This window comes from Ciconia boyciana, chromosome 4 (genome assembly GCF_034638445.1).
Source record: "Ciconia boyciana chromosome 4, ASM3463844v1, whole genome shotgun sequence".
In the NCBI taxonomy this organism is placed as follows: Eukaryota; Metazoa; Chordata; class Aves; order Ciconiiformes; family Ciconiidae; genus Ciconia; species Ciconia boyciana.
In genome coordinates, this window is record NC_132937.1 from 63,407,966 (window position 1) to 63,422,778 (window position 14,813).

Genomic DNA, 14,813 nt, shown 5'->3' on the forward strand with positions numbered 1-14,813 from the left:
GAAGACCTCCAGGCTCAGGGATCCCACAACCTGTCTGGGCAATCCGCTCCAGTGCTTACTGATCCTCACCGGGATTTTGTTTTTGATTCCTTATCTCCAGCCTGAACGCCTCTAGTTTCAGGAGATGCCACCATCTCTCCCGCTCCCACCAGGCAGTGCTGGGAAGAGCCTGTCCCCATCCCCTTGATGCCTTCCCCATAGGCAATGGGGTGTGCTGTGAGGTGCCCCAACACCTTCCCTGCTGCGTGCTGAAGCAGCCCCAGCTCCACAGACCCTCCTTGCCTCCCCTGAGCCCCTCTGGTTCGTCGACCTGTCTCCTGCTGGGGACCCCAAAGAGGACGTAGCGCTCGGATGAGGCCTGATGGGTGCTGAGCAGAGGGGAACACCCTTATGCCTTCTAGCTAGGGCAGAAAGATAGGAGAAAACCCGCAAAAGCGAGCAAAGTGCTTCCTTTGACCCCACAAGGGAGGAAGCAGGGGAGACCAGAGGGCTGGCCAGCAGTGCTGGAGTGTGGGGAGGGCCTGTGGGACTTTGCCCTGCAGCCTGCAAGGGAGATACAAGGCGTTACCGGGTGAACCCTCTGGTCGTGTGTGCCTGGAGATGTGTGCCACAGCCAGAGTGACGTGACAGGGCCCTGGGAAGACACGGCCGAGGCCTCAGTGACTGGTGTGGAACACCAATACTGAGCACAGGACCAGAGATGGGGGGACGGAGTGGGCAGTGGCCTTGTGGTAGCCCCAGACACGGTGTACTGGGGCCACAGTGCTGCCGGGGCGAGCGCAGTGGGCAAGGACGACCCATTCCCATTGTGACGTCCCCGAGCGACGGATTGTGGCTGTGCCAAGTGATGGGCTCTGTTGTCAACCAAGGGAGGGACTGAGACATCTCCAAGTGACGGACTGTGATGTCACCTAGCGATGGATTGTGACCGGGTGTCCCTCACTGCTTATATCCGGGCGTGGAGTCTCACCCAGCCGGCTCGTGCCTGCACTCCAGCTGAGCAGTCTGCGAGGCTGGAGTGTTGAGTGAGGCCTTGGTGCTGGTGTCGTGCTCGGGGAGTCGTTCCTTGCAGCTCTCAGTGCCTGACCCCGGAGCCACTGAAGGATTTTCCCCAGCCCTGCCAGGTTCAGGCAGCCGGGGCACCCAGGAGGCGCGCTCGCAGCAGCAGAAGTGAGCTGGGAGGGGACACCTCACCCTGGGGAGCTGGGAGGGTTTCCTTCTTGAGGGACCTGGGCACTTCTGTCACCCTTCCCCAGGCCAGCCAATGACCGTGGCCTCTCTTCCTTTTCTAGCACGACACCCGCTGCTGCAGCGCCGGTGAGAGGGAGCGGCTCATCATCACCAGCTCCCCCCAGCCCACCGCAGCACGGGGAGAGCATGGCCACAGAGCTGGGGGACCGCTGTCCAATATGTCTGGACAGGTGGGAGGAGGCCAGCTTTGTGATGCCATGCCTCCACCAGTTCTGTTACCCGTGCATCCTGCAGTGGGCTGAGAGCAAGCCCGAGTGCCCCCTCTGCAAGAGGAGGATCATCTCCCTCTTGCACTCGGTGCGGGCAGACGATGACTACAGGGAGCATGTCATCACGCCGTCCATGCCATCATCAGTTGTCGTCCGCCAGGCGGGAGGAGCTCCCAGCCGCCCAGCCGCCCACAACCTCCATCACCCTGGAGCACCCCAACGGTGGGCTGCAGAAAGGGTGCCCAGGCGTCCTGTGGGCAGCCTCCAGCCCCCAAACTGGATGCACCTTTTCAGGAACCACCCAACGCTCCTCCAGACCCTGCAGTCCTGGGTCCATCAGGAGCTGGAGGAGACCTTTGGTGCCAGGGTGTTGGAGGCAGCCGTGGTGGAGGACACCGTCGCGGGCATCCTGACCAACCATAGGATGGACACAGAGCTGCCGGGCCGGATGCTGGGGGTGTCCCTTCAAAACCGCACGGCGACATTCGTGCAACAGCGTGCACGTGTCGCTGTGCAGCGGCGCAGCAGAGAGGTCCACCGTCTGCTGCGCCGGCAGGACGCCCGTGCTGCCAGGGAGCGGGAGGGCAGCCCCGTGGGTGCCCCTGGCCCCACTGCCTCCCAAGAAGGGTCTCCTGCCCCTGGCCCAGCCCCCTCTAGCAACCGTGCCAGCTCCAGTGCAGACGAGCTCCCCAGCACCTCATCTGCTGCTGTTGGTGGGGATCCCAGCAGCCACCCCTCTGCTCCTGTTGCCATCCCTGTGGAGCAGGAAGAGCCCCAGGAGGAGCCAGGGGAGGCTGTGCATGGGCACTCCACTTCCAGCCGGGGCAGTGGACACTCCCCTCGAGGGCCACAGCGACCCCCGAAGAGGAGGACCAGCAGCCCCCAGGCCTCTCCAGCCATGAAGAGGCCAGCACCACGTCAGTGACCCTGGACGGTGCCTCAGGGGATGGCCAAACCAGGACTGGACCATTGGCTGGGGCATGCGCCAGCCCTCAAGGGCTCCTGGCCCCCCAGATCCAATTATCCAAATAAAACAAATGCATGAAAACTACAGAAAAAGTCTCAGTGTTACTAACAGTGCAGGTGGTGTTGCTATCCTTGCCCTTTTTTGCTTTTTAGCCAGGAGGGGTGGGATGTCATTGCTGATGGGTCCTTCTACATGTGCCAGGTACTATTTCGTGATTCCCTCCGAAGGCAAGTGCTGCCCAGCTTCAGGCCTGCATCTTTGCAGCTGGTCCTGGGGCAGATGTTTCCAGCTGGGGGGTCTCCAGGGCCAGCCTGTGCCCCATTGCTCATCACTCCATGCCTGTCCTCCTCCTCACCGCACCCTCTGCCCCCACGTCCCGGGGCTCTGCTCTCCTACCAGCCCGCACTGCCCGGCGCAGCCTCGCTACGGCAGCGCCCAGATCCCTCCTCCTGCGTGGAGTCACGCCGTGGTGCTACTCTTTGTGTCAACGCGGGGTTGTACCCTGCCAAGGCAGGAGCCCCAAGAAATTCAACAAGGGGAAGTGCAAAGTCCTGCACCTGGGGAGGGACAACGCCAGGCAGGAGCACATGCAGCATGCTGCCCGGCTGGAAAGCAGCCAGGGAAAGGTGAGCATGCTGCTGCCATTGAGCACAGGCTTTCTTCCTGCTCTTCCAGATCCAGCCTTGGTGCTGGCATTTCTTCTCCACTTGGAAAGGACCCCTCTTTGGCAGATGAGCACCATTAGTTCCCCAGCGTCCCTCCCCACCGCTCCCACCACCCCTCCCCACCGCACGCTCTCTGCAGGACTCCCCCCAGCACAGCTCCTCTCTGCTGCAAGTGAACCCTGCAGAAAAGGCAGCGCATCTTGTCTGTGCTCCCCAGGGCTGTTCGCCCTCCTCTTCCACAGGAGCCCTTCTGCAGCCAAGCTGGCCACGCAAGATGAGGGGAGGGACAGAAGGCGGCTGCTGGATTTGGCACCGAGAGCTGCTGCTGGGCCCCAGTGAAAGACCCAGGTCCCAATGCCACAGGTGATCCTGCCTGCCTCAAGCACACAGCAGGAACCCGGGGAGAAGCGGAGCGTGGCGAGGCTCTGTGGGCAGGCAGGCAGGCAGAAAGCAGTGAGAGCGGGCCAGGCTCCACCGCTCTGGGGCTGCACAGAGGGCCAGAGGTCTGCCCTGCGAGGAGAACCCAGCTGAAAGACCCAGGCTCTCTCTGGAGACCACGTGATGCAAGAAGTTCAGACTTGATGTTAGGAAACTTTTCTTTACCAAGAGGGTGGTCAAACACTGTAACAGGCTTCCTAGAGAGGTGGTGGATGCCCCATGCCTGTCAGTGCCTTAAAAAAAGGTATTTGGACAATGCCCTTAATACCATGCTTTAACTTTTGGTCAGCCCTGAAGTGGTCAGGCAGTTGGACTAAGTGATTGTTGTAGGACCCTTGCAACTGGAGCTATTCTAATTCAGTTCTGTTCTGTTCTGCACACGTCCCTCCCTGAGACTGGTTCTGCTCAGAGATTGTCTCATTCATTCAAAACCCAATACTCCCACAGATCTCTTATGAGGCCTTGATCCATAAATGGTTTAATCCTAATGATCACAACTGATGGAAATATAGAATGAACGATTTTTTCAGTCCCTGGGACATACTGACATAAAAGTACTAGTAGAAGTAGATGTTTAAGAGTTGATCTCATTTTTTGGAATGGGGACTTTGGCCCTCAACCTCTCCCTATTCAAACTTTTTAGTCTTGTTATGACCAGAACAAAATAAAATGTGGATGAGCAATAAGACTACTAATAAGGTTTCACACAACATTTTGTCCAGTCTAACAGCAGCTGAGGTAATCCTGGCAAGTTGAAGAGTTCTTTCTGTATTTGTTGTGGTTTAAACCCAGTCAGCAACTAAGCACTACACAGCCGCTTGCTCACCCCCCTGCCCCCACCAGTGGGATGGGGGAAAGAATTGGAAAAAAAGTAAAACTTGTGAGTTGAGATAAAGACAGTTTAATAGGACAGCAGAGGAAGAGATAAGAATAACAACAACAACAATAATAATAAAAAATAATAATAATGATAAAAGAATGTACAAAACAAGTGATGCACAATGCAATTGATCACCACCCACTGATTGATGCCCAGGCAGTCCCTGAGCAGCAATTGCTGCTCCCCAGCCAACTCCCCCCAGTTTCTATACTGAGCATGACATGATATGGTATGGAATAGCCCTTTGGTCAGTTTGGGTCAGCTGTCCTGGCTGTGCCCCCTCCCAGCTTCTTGTGCACCTGACAGGGCATGGGAAGCTGAAAAGTCCTTGACCAGTGTAAGCACTGCTTGGCAACAACTAAAACATCAGTGTGTTATCACATTATTCTCATACTAAATCCAAAACACAGCACTAAACCAGCTACTAGGAAGAAAATTTACTCTTTCCCAGCTGAAACCAGGACAGTATTGAAATCTGGCACCCAGTCTGGGGCAAGTGAAGTAGCATAAAACATAAGTCAATTTGACTTGCTCTTTAATTCTGTGTAAGTTTTTTAGCTGAGGCACAGAATAGGTGCATTTACCTTCCCCTTCCTCTCAAACCTAAGGTGTGTGGAAGATCTTAGGGAAAAGAATAATGCACCTTACATCAACCTCAATGAGAGGGGTATAGCATCTCCACACTTGGGATGCTACTGCATGGGATAATGCCTGGTGAATCCTAATTTCATTATACATAACTTCCCAAGAGAAGCCTGCAGTTCTTGAGGAAATCTTCCGACAGAGAAGAAATATGTGAGATATCTCAGCAAGATAATTTTAACTGGCCTAAACTTTTAAGTGTTTTCTTGTTACAATCACTTTGGTGAGGGGTGTGATTTCCTGATATAAATCCTTATGCGAATGTGCACTTATACTGCAGTAAAGATACTTTACACTATAGAATTGCTCAGGAATAATTATAAACCTTTTTTTACTGCTGTAACTTGATCTGCTTTAAGTCATTGGTACTGCTTAAGCCTACCAGACTAGGTAACACATAAACATTAACTATGTAGTTAATATGGCACCTCTTTCAAAACTGGATGATAAACGATAATGACTCTCATAAGAAGGATTGCTTTTTTGGAACGCCTAAACCAATCCATAATGAGGTATTTAGAGTGATATAACTTACAAAACGTCAGCATATATCCCTTTTTCTCATTCGGGAGCAAAGGGTGAATGGGAGGGGAAGTCTTCTCTCTACTTACAAAATAAATACTTTGCTATGAGCTTAAAAAAATGTAAGACTTTCAGTCTTAAAAAGGTCAAGCAAACAATTTATGTTAAGTCTTTACACCAGCAGCAGCAGTTCAAGATGATCACTCAGTCTCTTCAAAGAGGCAATCAACTCCTAAGATGGATGATATTGTCTGTAGGATGATTTTGGAAAAAGGTGCCACTCATTAACAAAAAAAAAAGTAACTGTTTATTAGGAAGAAAGGAAAATAAACCCACGGAGACAATAAATTATTACATCAGCATGTCATTCAGTTACAATGAAAAATTTAAAATTATGAAGCCAGTTGCCAAGGTTTTGCAGGGAGGGGGTTAAGTTTAAACATATGGGAAAAAACAGACCTTGTCACAAACTATCCTGTGAGCTTGCAGCCTGGCACCAGCTCCCGCTGTGCACAGCAGGCATTTCCCCTCCAAACTAGAGCATATACTCACAAGACTCTAAAGAGGATCAGAATTTCTCCTGATCCCTCCTTGAGGAACACATATTAACTCTGCTTTGTCAAGAGAATATAGATCCATCCTGAAATAGGATTGAAAAAAGCCAACAAAAACAACAAAAATGCAGGCATAGATTCAGTGTTAAAGATTCTGTTCCTGACTTTTGCTAGCAAAAAACCTCACCCCAAAACCCAAGTGAGCACACCAAAACCAATCAAAGCACTGTAAAGTTGTTTTCCTCTCTTTCTGTCTTTCTTTCTCTCTTTCTCTCCATGTAAAAGTTCTACTGGTATAGAGACTTTTCCTAGAAACGTGGAAAAGAGAAAAATCTACTGTAGGTATAATCACACCAGCAAAATACTCCTTTTTTTCCCCTTGAGGGTCAGCAAAATCCATACTTGTATTTTCAGCTACCTCAGTAGAGAGAGAAAGCAATACACGATCCATGGTGTGGTCAGAGTTGCAGTGGAAAAGTTCATAGATACTGCTGAAAGTAATTTTGTACAGGCAGCAAAACACATAAGTCAGAATGAGAAGTGTCCAAAAGAGTTTCTTCCACTAGACCTGTAGTACCAAAATCCCTTTAAGATCAGCATTGTGCTCCTGTTGGATGTCGTTGCAGTCACTTATTCATGCTTATAGTGGCAGTGGTGGTGTTTTTTTCTTGCTGCTTCTAGGTGTTTGTTGATATTATCTGTCTCCATGACACTTTTTGGAGAAGCACAAAGAGAAGAGGTGGGCTTTGGCCCAGATTTTGGCTTTAAGCCATTTTTGTCCTGTTCAAGTTTGGGACTCACAAAGGTTAGAGGTTGGTGTGGTGTTGGGTACCACACCAACACCAAAGGTTGGTGTGAGGTATTAGTTGAGGTTCCTCCAAGTTTTTTGCTAGTTTATCACAACCTAATGAAGACTCTTATGAGGTGCATCATAGCCAGAACTTCCTGCTACAGCTATGTGTCCTGGAAGGAATTGCTGAAGGAAGGCTTAACATTGTCCTGTCCCTGGAAGCTGCTTTGTTTTGGTTTAGACCAGGGATACTCTTAATAATTGGGTCATTTCAGATGAGGCTCTCACATACCTCAGTATTTGGTGCAAGGCTGCCTGGATAATAGTGCTGCTGTTTTCCTCTTCCACCTACTACCATTCAACATCTGGAAGCTGAGTCTGAACCTACAGTGGTATCTGAGTGCCTTTGTGTCAGTGCCTTTGTGTCTGCTCCTTTTTCAGGGGTGTCCACTGCACAAAAGGTCTATCTAGGAATCACAGGGGATGCAAAACACCTTTTTATTTCACATTTTTTGGCCTACTGTATTCTTTGACGTAATTTGTGGGGTCATCCAAAGGCATTCACATGTCCTACTTTTCCTCCTGAACTGAAGGGGGACCAATGCCTCATCACCAAAGAGAATCTGGACCTAATTAACAATGTGATGCACAGACAGGTTGTTAAACTTTTCAGTTCACCTGCTGAAAAGATTATGTCTGGCATTAATTAATTAGCGGTGGTCACTTCTATTTAATATACCTCTGCTTGAATACTTGTTTTTCTGTTAGAAACACTTGAACAGCAAGAAACCCCCATTGTTTGTTGCGTGCAAGGTGAGATAATTGAACAGCTCAGAAAAGGGCCACAAAGCATGACCCTGTATCCAGTCCGTCCCACTGGGTAAAGGTGCTTAGACCTAACATTTTAATTCAGGCCCCATCTTTAATTTAAAGCTTCACTTGACTGCTTTAAACAGAAGACTGATTGCCTAGACAGATTTTCAGTGCTCCACAGCAGCAGTCTATTAACCTATTTAGATGCTATCTACAGTAATAATGAGATTAGAAACTAGAAAGGAAACTGGGAGAGAAAGAGAAGTCAAGAAACTCAAAAGCAGATTAAAATGTTGGTACTTTTTTGATGAAAGCACCAGAAATAAGGGTCATTTTGTCCCACAAGTGAGTATGGCCAGCTGTTACGAGGTAATCCTTTAAAGACAGTCATGTATAGCTAGATTCTGAATGAAGCTAATGTGTAGGTAATACAAAATAATTAGAAGATGTTATGCATTTCTCCTCAGTGAAACCTCCTCACAGACTAACTGTAGCTCTTGGGAGCACTGTGTTTGCAATAAAATTAGTTTTGCTGGATTACAAAGACCTGAAAGCTGTACTTTCCAAACTTTCACTGATGACATTAAGAGGAAGCTTGCTTCAGCCATTAAATTTCCATTAAGCTCCTAATTTGGCAGCCACTGCTCTAGGGCAGAGGTGCTGTTCTGGGCCTCAGAAAATCTAGTGCTGCTTTCTCCAAAAGTACCTTTTGTTCCAGAGCTACTTTGTCTCTGGATCTCAGTTTTACAGCTTTAAAACAATGAAGAATTTTAATTTATCTCTAATTTGTCTGTTTTGCCTGACATAAGTTGTCATCTTCCCAATGGTAGGATCTGTTTCTCCCTCTCTTTATATTGGACCTATCTTCGTGAGATCTTCATGTTGCTTGTAGGCCAAATAAATGTTATTATAAAGCATATATGTAAAATCTGTAGTTGCTAATTTGCAGGGAATCCCTTCAATCAGCAGTTTAGGACCTTATTGGAAGCTGGGGATCAGAGGGCTTCCACAATAGGTCTTTGTAGATATATTTTGCCATTGCTTTGATTGAAACAAAGACTGGCCATCCTACAGTCCTGCACCAGGAGGGAATTTGTTTTTCATGGAAAACCACAGCCTATTAGCAGTTGTGAGCACAAGCTATTGCCCATTACAGCCATTCTTAGAAGACACTGCCTGGGTACACACATGGAAAAGTCTGATTCACCGGGCTATGCAAATAGGGAAATGGCCACACTGAGATTGAAATCAGCTGTATTTAAAAGTCTGCAGCTCAGCAAAAAGTCCAGCAAGTGTTATGCTGTAAAAATGCGTTTATATAGAAGATATTCTTAAAGCATAAGGTAGGTATCAACTACAGGCAAATGTGAAGTTTGAAAATTGTAAACAGTTCAAGGATTAACAGAGGAAACATAAGACTCTAAGGCTGCTAAGCCTTTTTTTTACTAAAACTGTAAGCTTCTGATAAGAGGTAAATTATTTAAGGGAGGCTCTGGGAAAATATAGGCTTTGTTTGTTTTGCCATAGTTGAAGTACAGAAATTGAGGTAGCTAAAATAGCAGGTTATAACACAATTAGATTTGTAATTCTTCCATCGCATTTGCACATGCATGGCAGGAACACTTCTGACCACAGAACGAGACACACAGGAAAGTCTAAAGTAAGGCTAAGTGGTATTCAAATTAAACTTCTTGATGAGATAGGAAAAGGAAAACTTCCAAGGTGTGAGGAATAGTCACCTCAGTTATCTGAAAAACAGTCATAAGAAAAGTCACCTAGTTGCTTAGGAAAAGTTTTAATAAGTAGCTGTGTGAACTATTTAAGTAGGTACTGCATTATTTAAGTTGCCTTTTTAACTTTCATATCAGTCACTGAAACTAATATATTATACCCCTAGAGTCTTTCCTAAAGAAAATATATTATCTTTCTTTTACCTTGCAGTACTTGGGGGAAAAAAACCACTACTTAAAAAATTCCATTCCTCTCAAGCAAGGAAGATAATTTGGGGAATTAGACACATAACTAATAGACTTGTCTAGATGTCCATGAAAGACCTACTGATATTTAAGGGAACAATTATCTTCTCTATACATTTGTAGAAAATTACATCCTGCGTCAAAATCTCTATTTGTGAACCTGCCCCCCACCCCGCCTTTTTTTTCCTTTCACAAACGAGTGTGAAGATCCCTGGATAGTGACTTGAGGTCTACTGACAGTCGGCTTGATTTCTCTGTTACATCTTGCACGGTGGTAGAAGTAGATCCCTGCAGGGACAGAAAGCCACAGCTTTAGAAGAAATATCTCCTTCCATTTCTCAGGACTGTTAAAACAGCCGGGAGAAGCTGATATTGCTAGTTAGGTTCTACAAAAAAATTTGTTAAAAAACAAATCCCAACTCTGAAATCTCACTTGTAAGCCCAAAGACAAGTGGAAATTTTCTGGCCTGCTTCCATACTGTAAGGCAGAGTACAAGCAGTGTGAAAAAAACACAGACGTTTTCTACTGGCAACACTCTGGGAAAGTATTTTGAGAATCTCCTCTTCATCCTCACTTTCCTCTGCAAACGTAAATCAAAAGGAGGAATTTTTTCAGCACTGAACATGCACATTTTCTCCTTCGATTCAAAAAAACTTTTTGAGCCATTGGAATGCATTTCTGGCGGGCACTCAGGAGCACAGGAAATTTGAAAGGAGCTGTGAATAGCTGCTAACAGTCGCATTCAGAAGAGAGAAGATAGTGGAAGCTAGAAAAGCTAGAGCAGCAGTTTGTTCTTTACCTAGCAGGCAAAAGTCAGATTCTTGGACCTCTAGGTAGCTTAGTAAAATAGTCTTTTTATAAACCTAGATTTTCCCTTTTTCGTTGTTTTATTAGCACACACCTTTGGTTTAGCATTTTTCCTCTCAACTACCCAGAGAGTTGTCTTGTGGTATCAGATTTCTCTGAGATGCTTTTTGACATGTTTGATGTCCCAGTTGTAATGTCGCAGCCTTCTGCAACCTAACAGTTTAGGATCCTGCTTAGCGAGAAAATGCATGCTACGTATCTGCTGTCTCAGCCTCTGAAGCTAATTTACTTACTGCAGTCATCTTTAAATATGTGCTATGCTATGCAGAGTCCTACAAACACACTTGTGTAAAGAAGAGTCAGTTCTTTTCTACCATGGATAACGACATCACAGTCTCTGTTAAACACAGAAAAATACAGTGCTTTTAAAATGAGCCTATTGGTAAACCAGTAGAATATAGACTGCTTTTAAAAGTTTCCTTCACTTTTTTTGTTCATCAGTCACAGTATCAGCCACAGAAGTGTTTAGGACATTCACAAAAAACCGCCCAAGATACAAGTTCTTCATTTTTGCAGCAAAGTTCAACAAATTTAACAACTTGCCTGTGAAATTTTGTTAAAAGCAGTGTTACACTCCTAAATCCTACCTTCACATGTGCATGTGTTTTTACACCTGCCAACATCTGAGAGTTATAAATAGTGATGTTCCTTCAACTGTATTGAAATACAATGAACTAGGAAAAAAAAAGATATTTTAAAACAAAGAAATATTGGAAATGTCTGTTGTACAAGGACTATATTGCTTTTGGGTATTCTTCATCCTGTCCTGGACCACAGGGCAGGACAATAAAATGACCTCTTGATGTCTTGCCTCCCCTATTTTTTGTGGCTCTGTAATTGCTTGATATTCTTTCAGCAGAAGCTGAGAAACAAGATTGTCCTTCAGTACTAAATTTTCCTCATGTTATTGCCTAACACAGATTGAAGTCAGGGTGAAAGGAGGAAATGGCTCTGTAAAACCATTTTTAGTAAAAAATCATCCCAGTCTGCAGTGGTCAGGGAGCTGTATTAATTTATTGCCAGCATCACTTTGGCAAGGATACAGAGAAAGCTCGTGAGTCTTTTTTCAAGTAAGAGTGCACCTAAAAAAAATATTTTGAGAGAATAAATTTGGGATATTGCCAAAGTTTTAAAAAATTATCATGAAAAGGCTAAGTTAGTTCCCTCACCCATTACTGGCCTTTCCCTGTCAAGACCAAGTCTCTTCTAATGCAGAAAAAGTTATTTTCAAAGCACAGCATGTATAGTTCATTTTCCACACGACTTCCCCTTTTTAAAAAATATTTGCTTCAAGTGATTGCAAAATAGGTTCTTTGAAACAGCAAGGCTTCCAGCGTGAAAGACTTTTAACAGCTTCAAGTAGAGGTTGGTGACTACATAGCAAGGTTACACATTTGAATTGTCATAACTGGTGGTCTTCCTTTATTTTAAGTTTTCTAAAGTGAGAAAACTTACTAGCAGCAGAAATACTTTCCTACAAGAATGATCCCAGAAATCCTGAGCATTTATGTTAGAATGATTTTAAAGTAAGAGCAAGTCATCTAAACTAAGGACTAGAAACATGCAGAGTAAGTATGGTGGTCAAACAAAACTTTAGAAATTAAATACAGATGGAGAGCTTAGTTGTTTATTAGCTAGTTGAAGAGGAACGAAATCTGCTCACAGACAATTAGCAAAAGAAGAGGGAGAGGCAAAAGACACTAATGTAGTTAGTGTGAATTATTCAGCCATGTTGCCACAATTCCTATGGCAGAAAGGTTGCTCCAGGGCATATTTCTTAATTATAGGATAGCACAGGAACTTACTGTCTGTGAGGCCAAGGACAGGCAGCTGAGGATATAACTTTGAAAATATATTTGTTCCATTAATTGACTCTAGGGAGAATCCAAAATTTCTCAGGTGCAGTTGTGTCCTAAAGCAACTGTCTCTGTCCAGTTCTGTGGTGCTCTTAATTGTAAAAAGTGAAAATATATTATAAGAAAAAAAAAGGGAAATATTTTCAAATCTTCCCTAGCATACTGACAATGAAAAGGCTCTTACCAGTTACCAGTCCCAGCTTCACTGTGTCAGAGAACAGAAGCAGAATCCAAACGAATCTAAGACACAAAAGGGGACTCAGCAGAGGCATGAAGGACAAGTCTAAGTTACAGCATAGGTGGAAAAGGTGGAGGAATCCCTCAAAGTAGGTATATATATGAGCTAAAAAAAATTAGTTAGCAAAAGTTTATGTTAACTAAATTCAACCCACTGGAAAAACAGATAAATCTTTTCCCTTCAGTTAGTAAAAAATCAGTCAAGAACACTGACAGAGCTGTAAAGAGGATCTTGACCTTTCTAGCCTTGTAGGGAGGCTCTTACTCATTATCCTTCCCTAGCCTTTCAAAACCAAGGAAGACATAACAATGTATTCTGTCGAGTCCTTCTAGCCATTGCTTACCATCATCTATTTCAAGAACAAATCACTGTGAGAACTTGAAGCAGAATTGCAAGTTGTGTCCTGTAAGACTTAAAAGCTGCTACCTCTGCTTTCCTGCCTAGCAAGTCAGTCAATAAACAATTGAAAGGCAATTATCACCTGTCTACCCCCCACTCCCAGTATGGATATCTCCGCTACAGCTCACCTGAGTGAACATATGTCACAGCAGATACAGGCTGCCTATGCCTCTTTCTGGCACGTGCTGCCCCAGTACGGCACACATTGTGCAGCAGGTGTCAGAGGCAGATGTGGTTTCACTGATATACGTGGGATGAAGATTTATTTATACCTATGCAAGCATAATTGCCCCAGGAACATTTTGGAAAGCCAGCAGGTAGTGCAGAAAGATTTTTGTGAATTAAAAAAAACCATCTGTAACACATTCAAGGAAATATCTACTTAAAAACTGAAACACTGCAGCAATGCATTGAATGATTTCTCACCTTTAAAAGAAATCCTAATTACATTAAGTCTAGGATGTGTAAATAGGCTTGAGTTATGCAGTAGCATACAATTTTGAAAGTTGATCCAATCCCTTCCTTCCCAAACAGGGGCCCTGGCCATTACTTAGACATGGAACCGAAAGCTGCTACAAACTGGTGAGTCTTTAGTCCTGTCAAAGCCTCATGAAATCACAGTATCTCTAGGTAGGCTTAAGCCAATACAAACCAGAAAGCCTTGTATGCGAATCTTGGCTTGTATGCAGATGGATGCCTGCCTCAAGGTAATTTGCACCTCCAAAGTTTAAATTTGAACAAATCATCAGGTGAATGTCAGGCAGGTGGTCAAGGCTCTTTAAGGCTAACACAAGTCATCAGAGCTTTGTGGGCATTGTAAATTATACACAAATTGCCATATCAAAGGGTCCAGCCCTTTGGGAGAAATAGTATGACAATATGGATTTATGTACTCATTTTGCAACACAAAGGCACAACACAAGGTCAAGGCAATAGAGAATAAAGGGCTAGAAGCCATACCTCCATTAAGGAAATATTAATGTTATTTCATATGGGGGCTAATAATCAGCCAATTCCACTACTGTTGAAATTAGTGGTAGCCCCTTGGGTAACCACTGTTGGTGTTTTGAGTACGCCATCATCTGCAGGTACTTGGGATGGATCTCACAGAATTTGTGCAGTTTCCTGAGTGCACAACAGAATGACTGTACTGCAGTCTTTGGAAAAACAAGCATCTCTTTTTCTCATGTGCAAAGCTACGTGAGCAAAATGAGAAATGACTTGCTAAGTAACTTGGGGAAATGGAACTTTAAAGGCCAACTATAAATAAGTGATTACTAAAATTTTACTCTGGGATACCAACATTCCTTAGATGCTTATGCATTTCCCTGGTTTTCATATAAAGCAAAATGAGAAATCTACAGGAAGGGAGCAGCAATGTCTCTTCCAGGATGTACTGAGAAATATGTTCAAGTCATAGACTCCCTTGTAGCACTTGCATAGTTTTTTCCTTACCTTCTTCTTTTGCTAGCTTCAGCTTCTTAGTGTTAAATTGAGCTGGCAGTGTTACAGGCCATTTTAAATCGATGCTTGCAGAACTGCAAGAAGTGTGAAGCTGCCAATGAAGAGTCAATGAGGAAGAAGTGATAGCAGTTATCAGCTCCTCCAGACAAATGTCCCAAGTTTTCCAGCCATGCGAACCTTTCCAAGTTTGATTAAAAAGGGATTAATGTTCTTTTTTTAATATGGATATGTATATATAGAAGAACCAGTTTGTATCGGTTTGCAAGTTATAACCCTTCAGA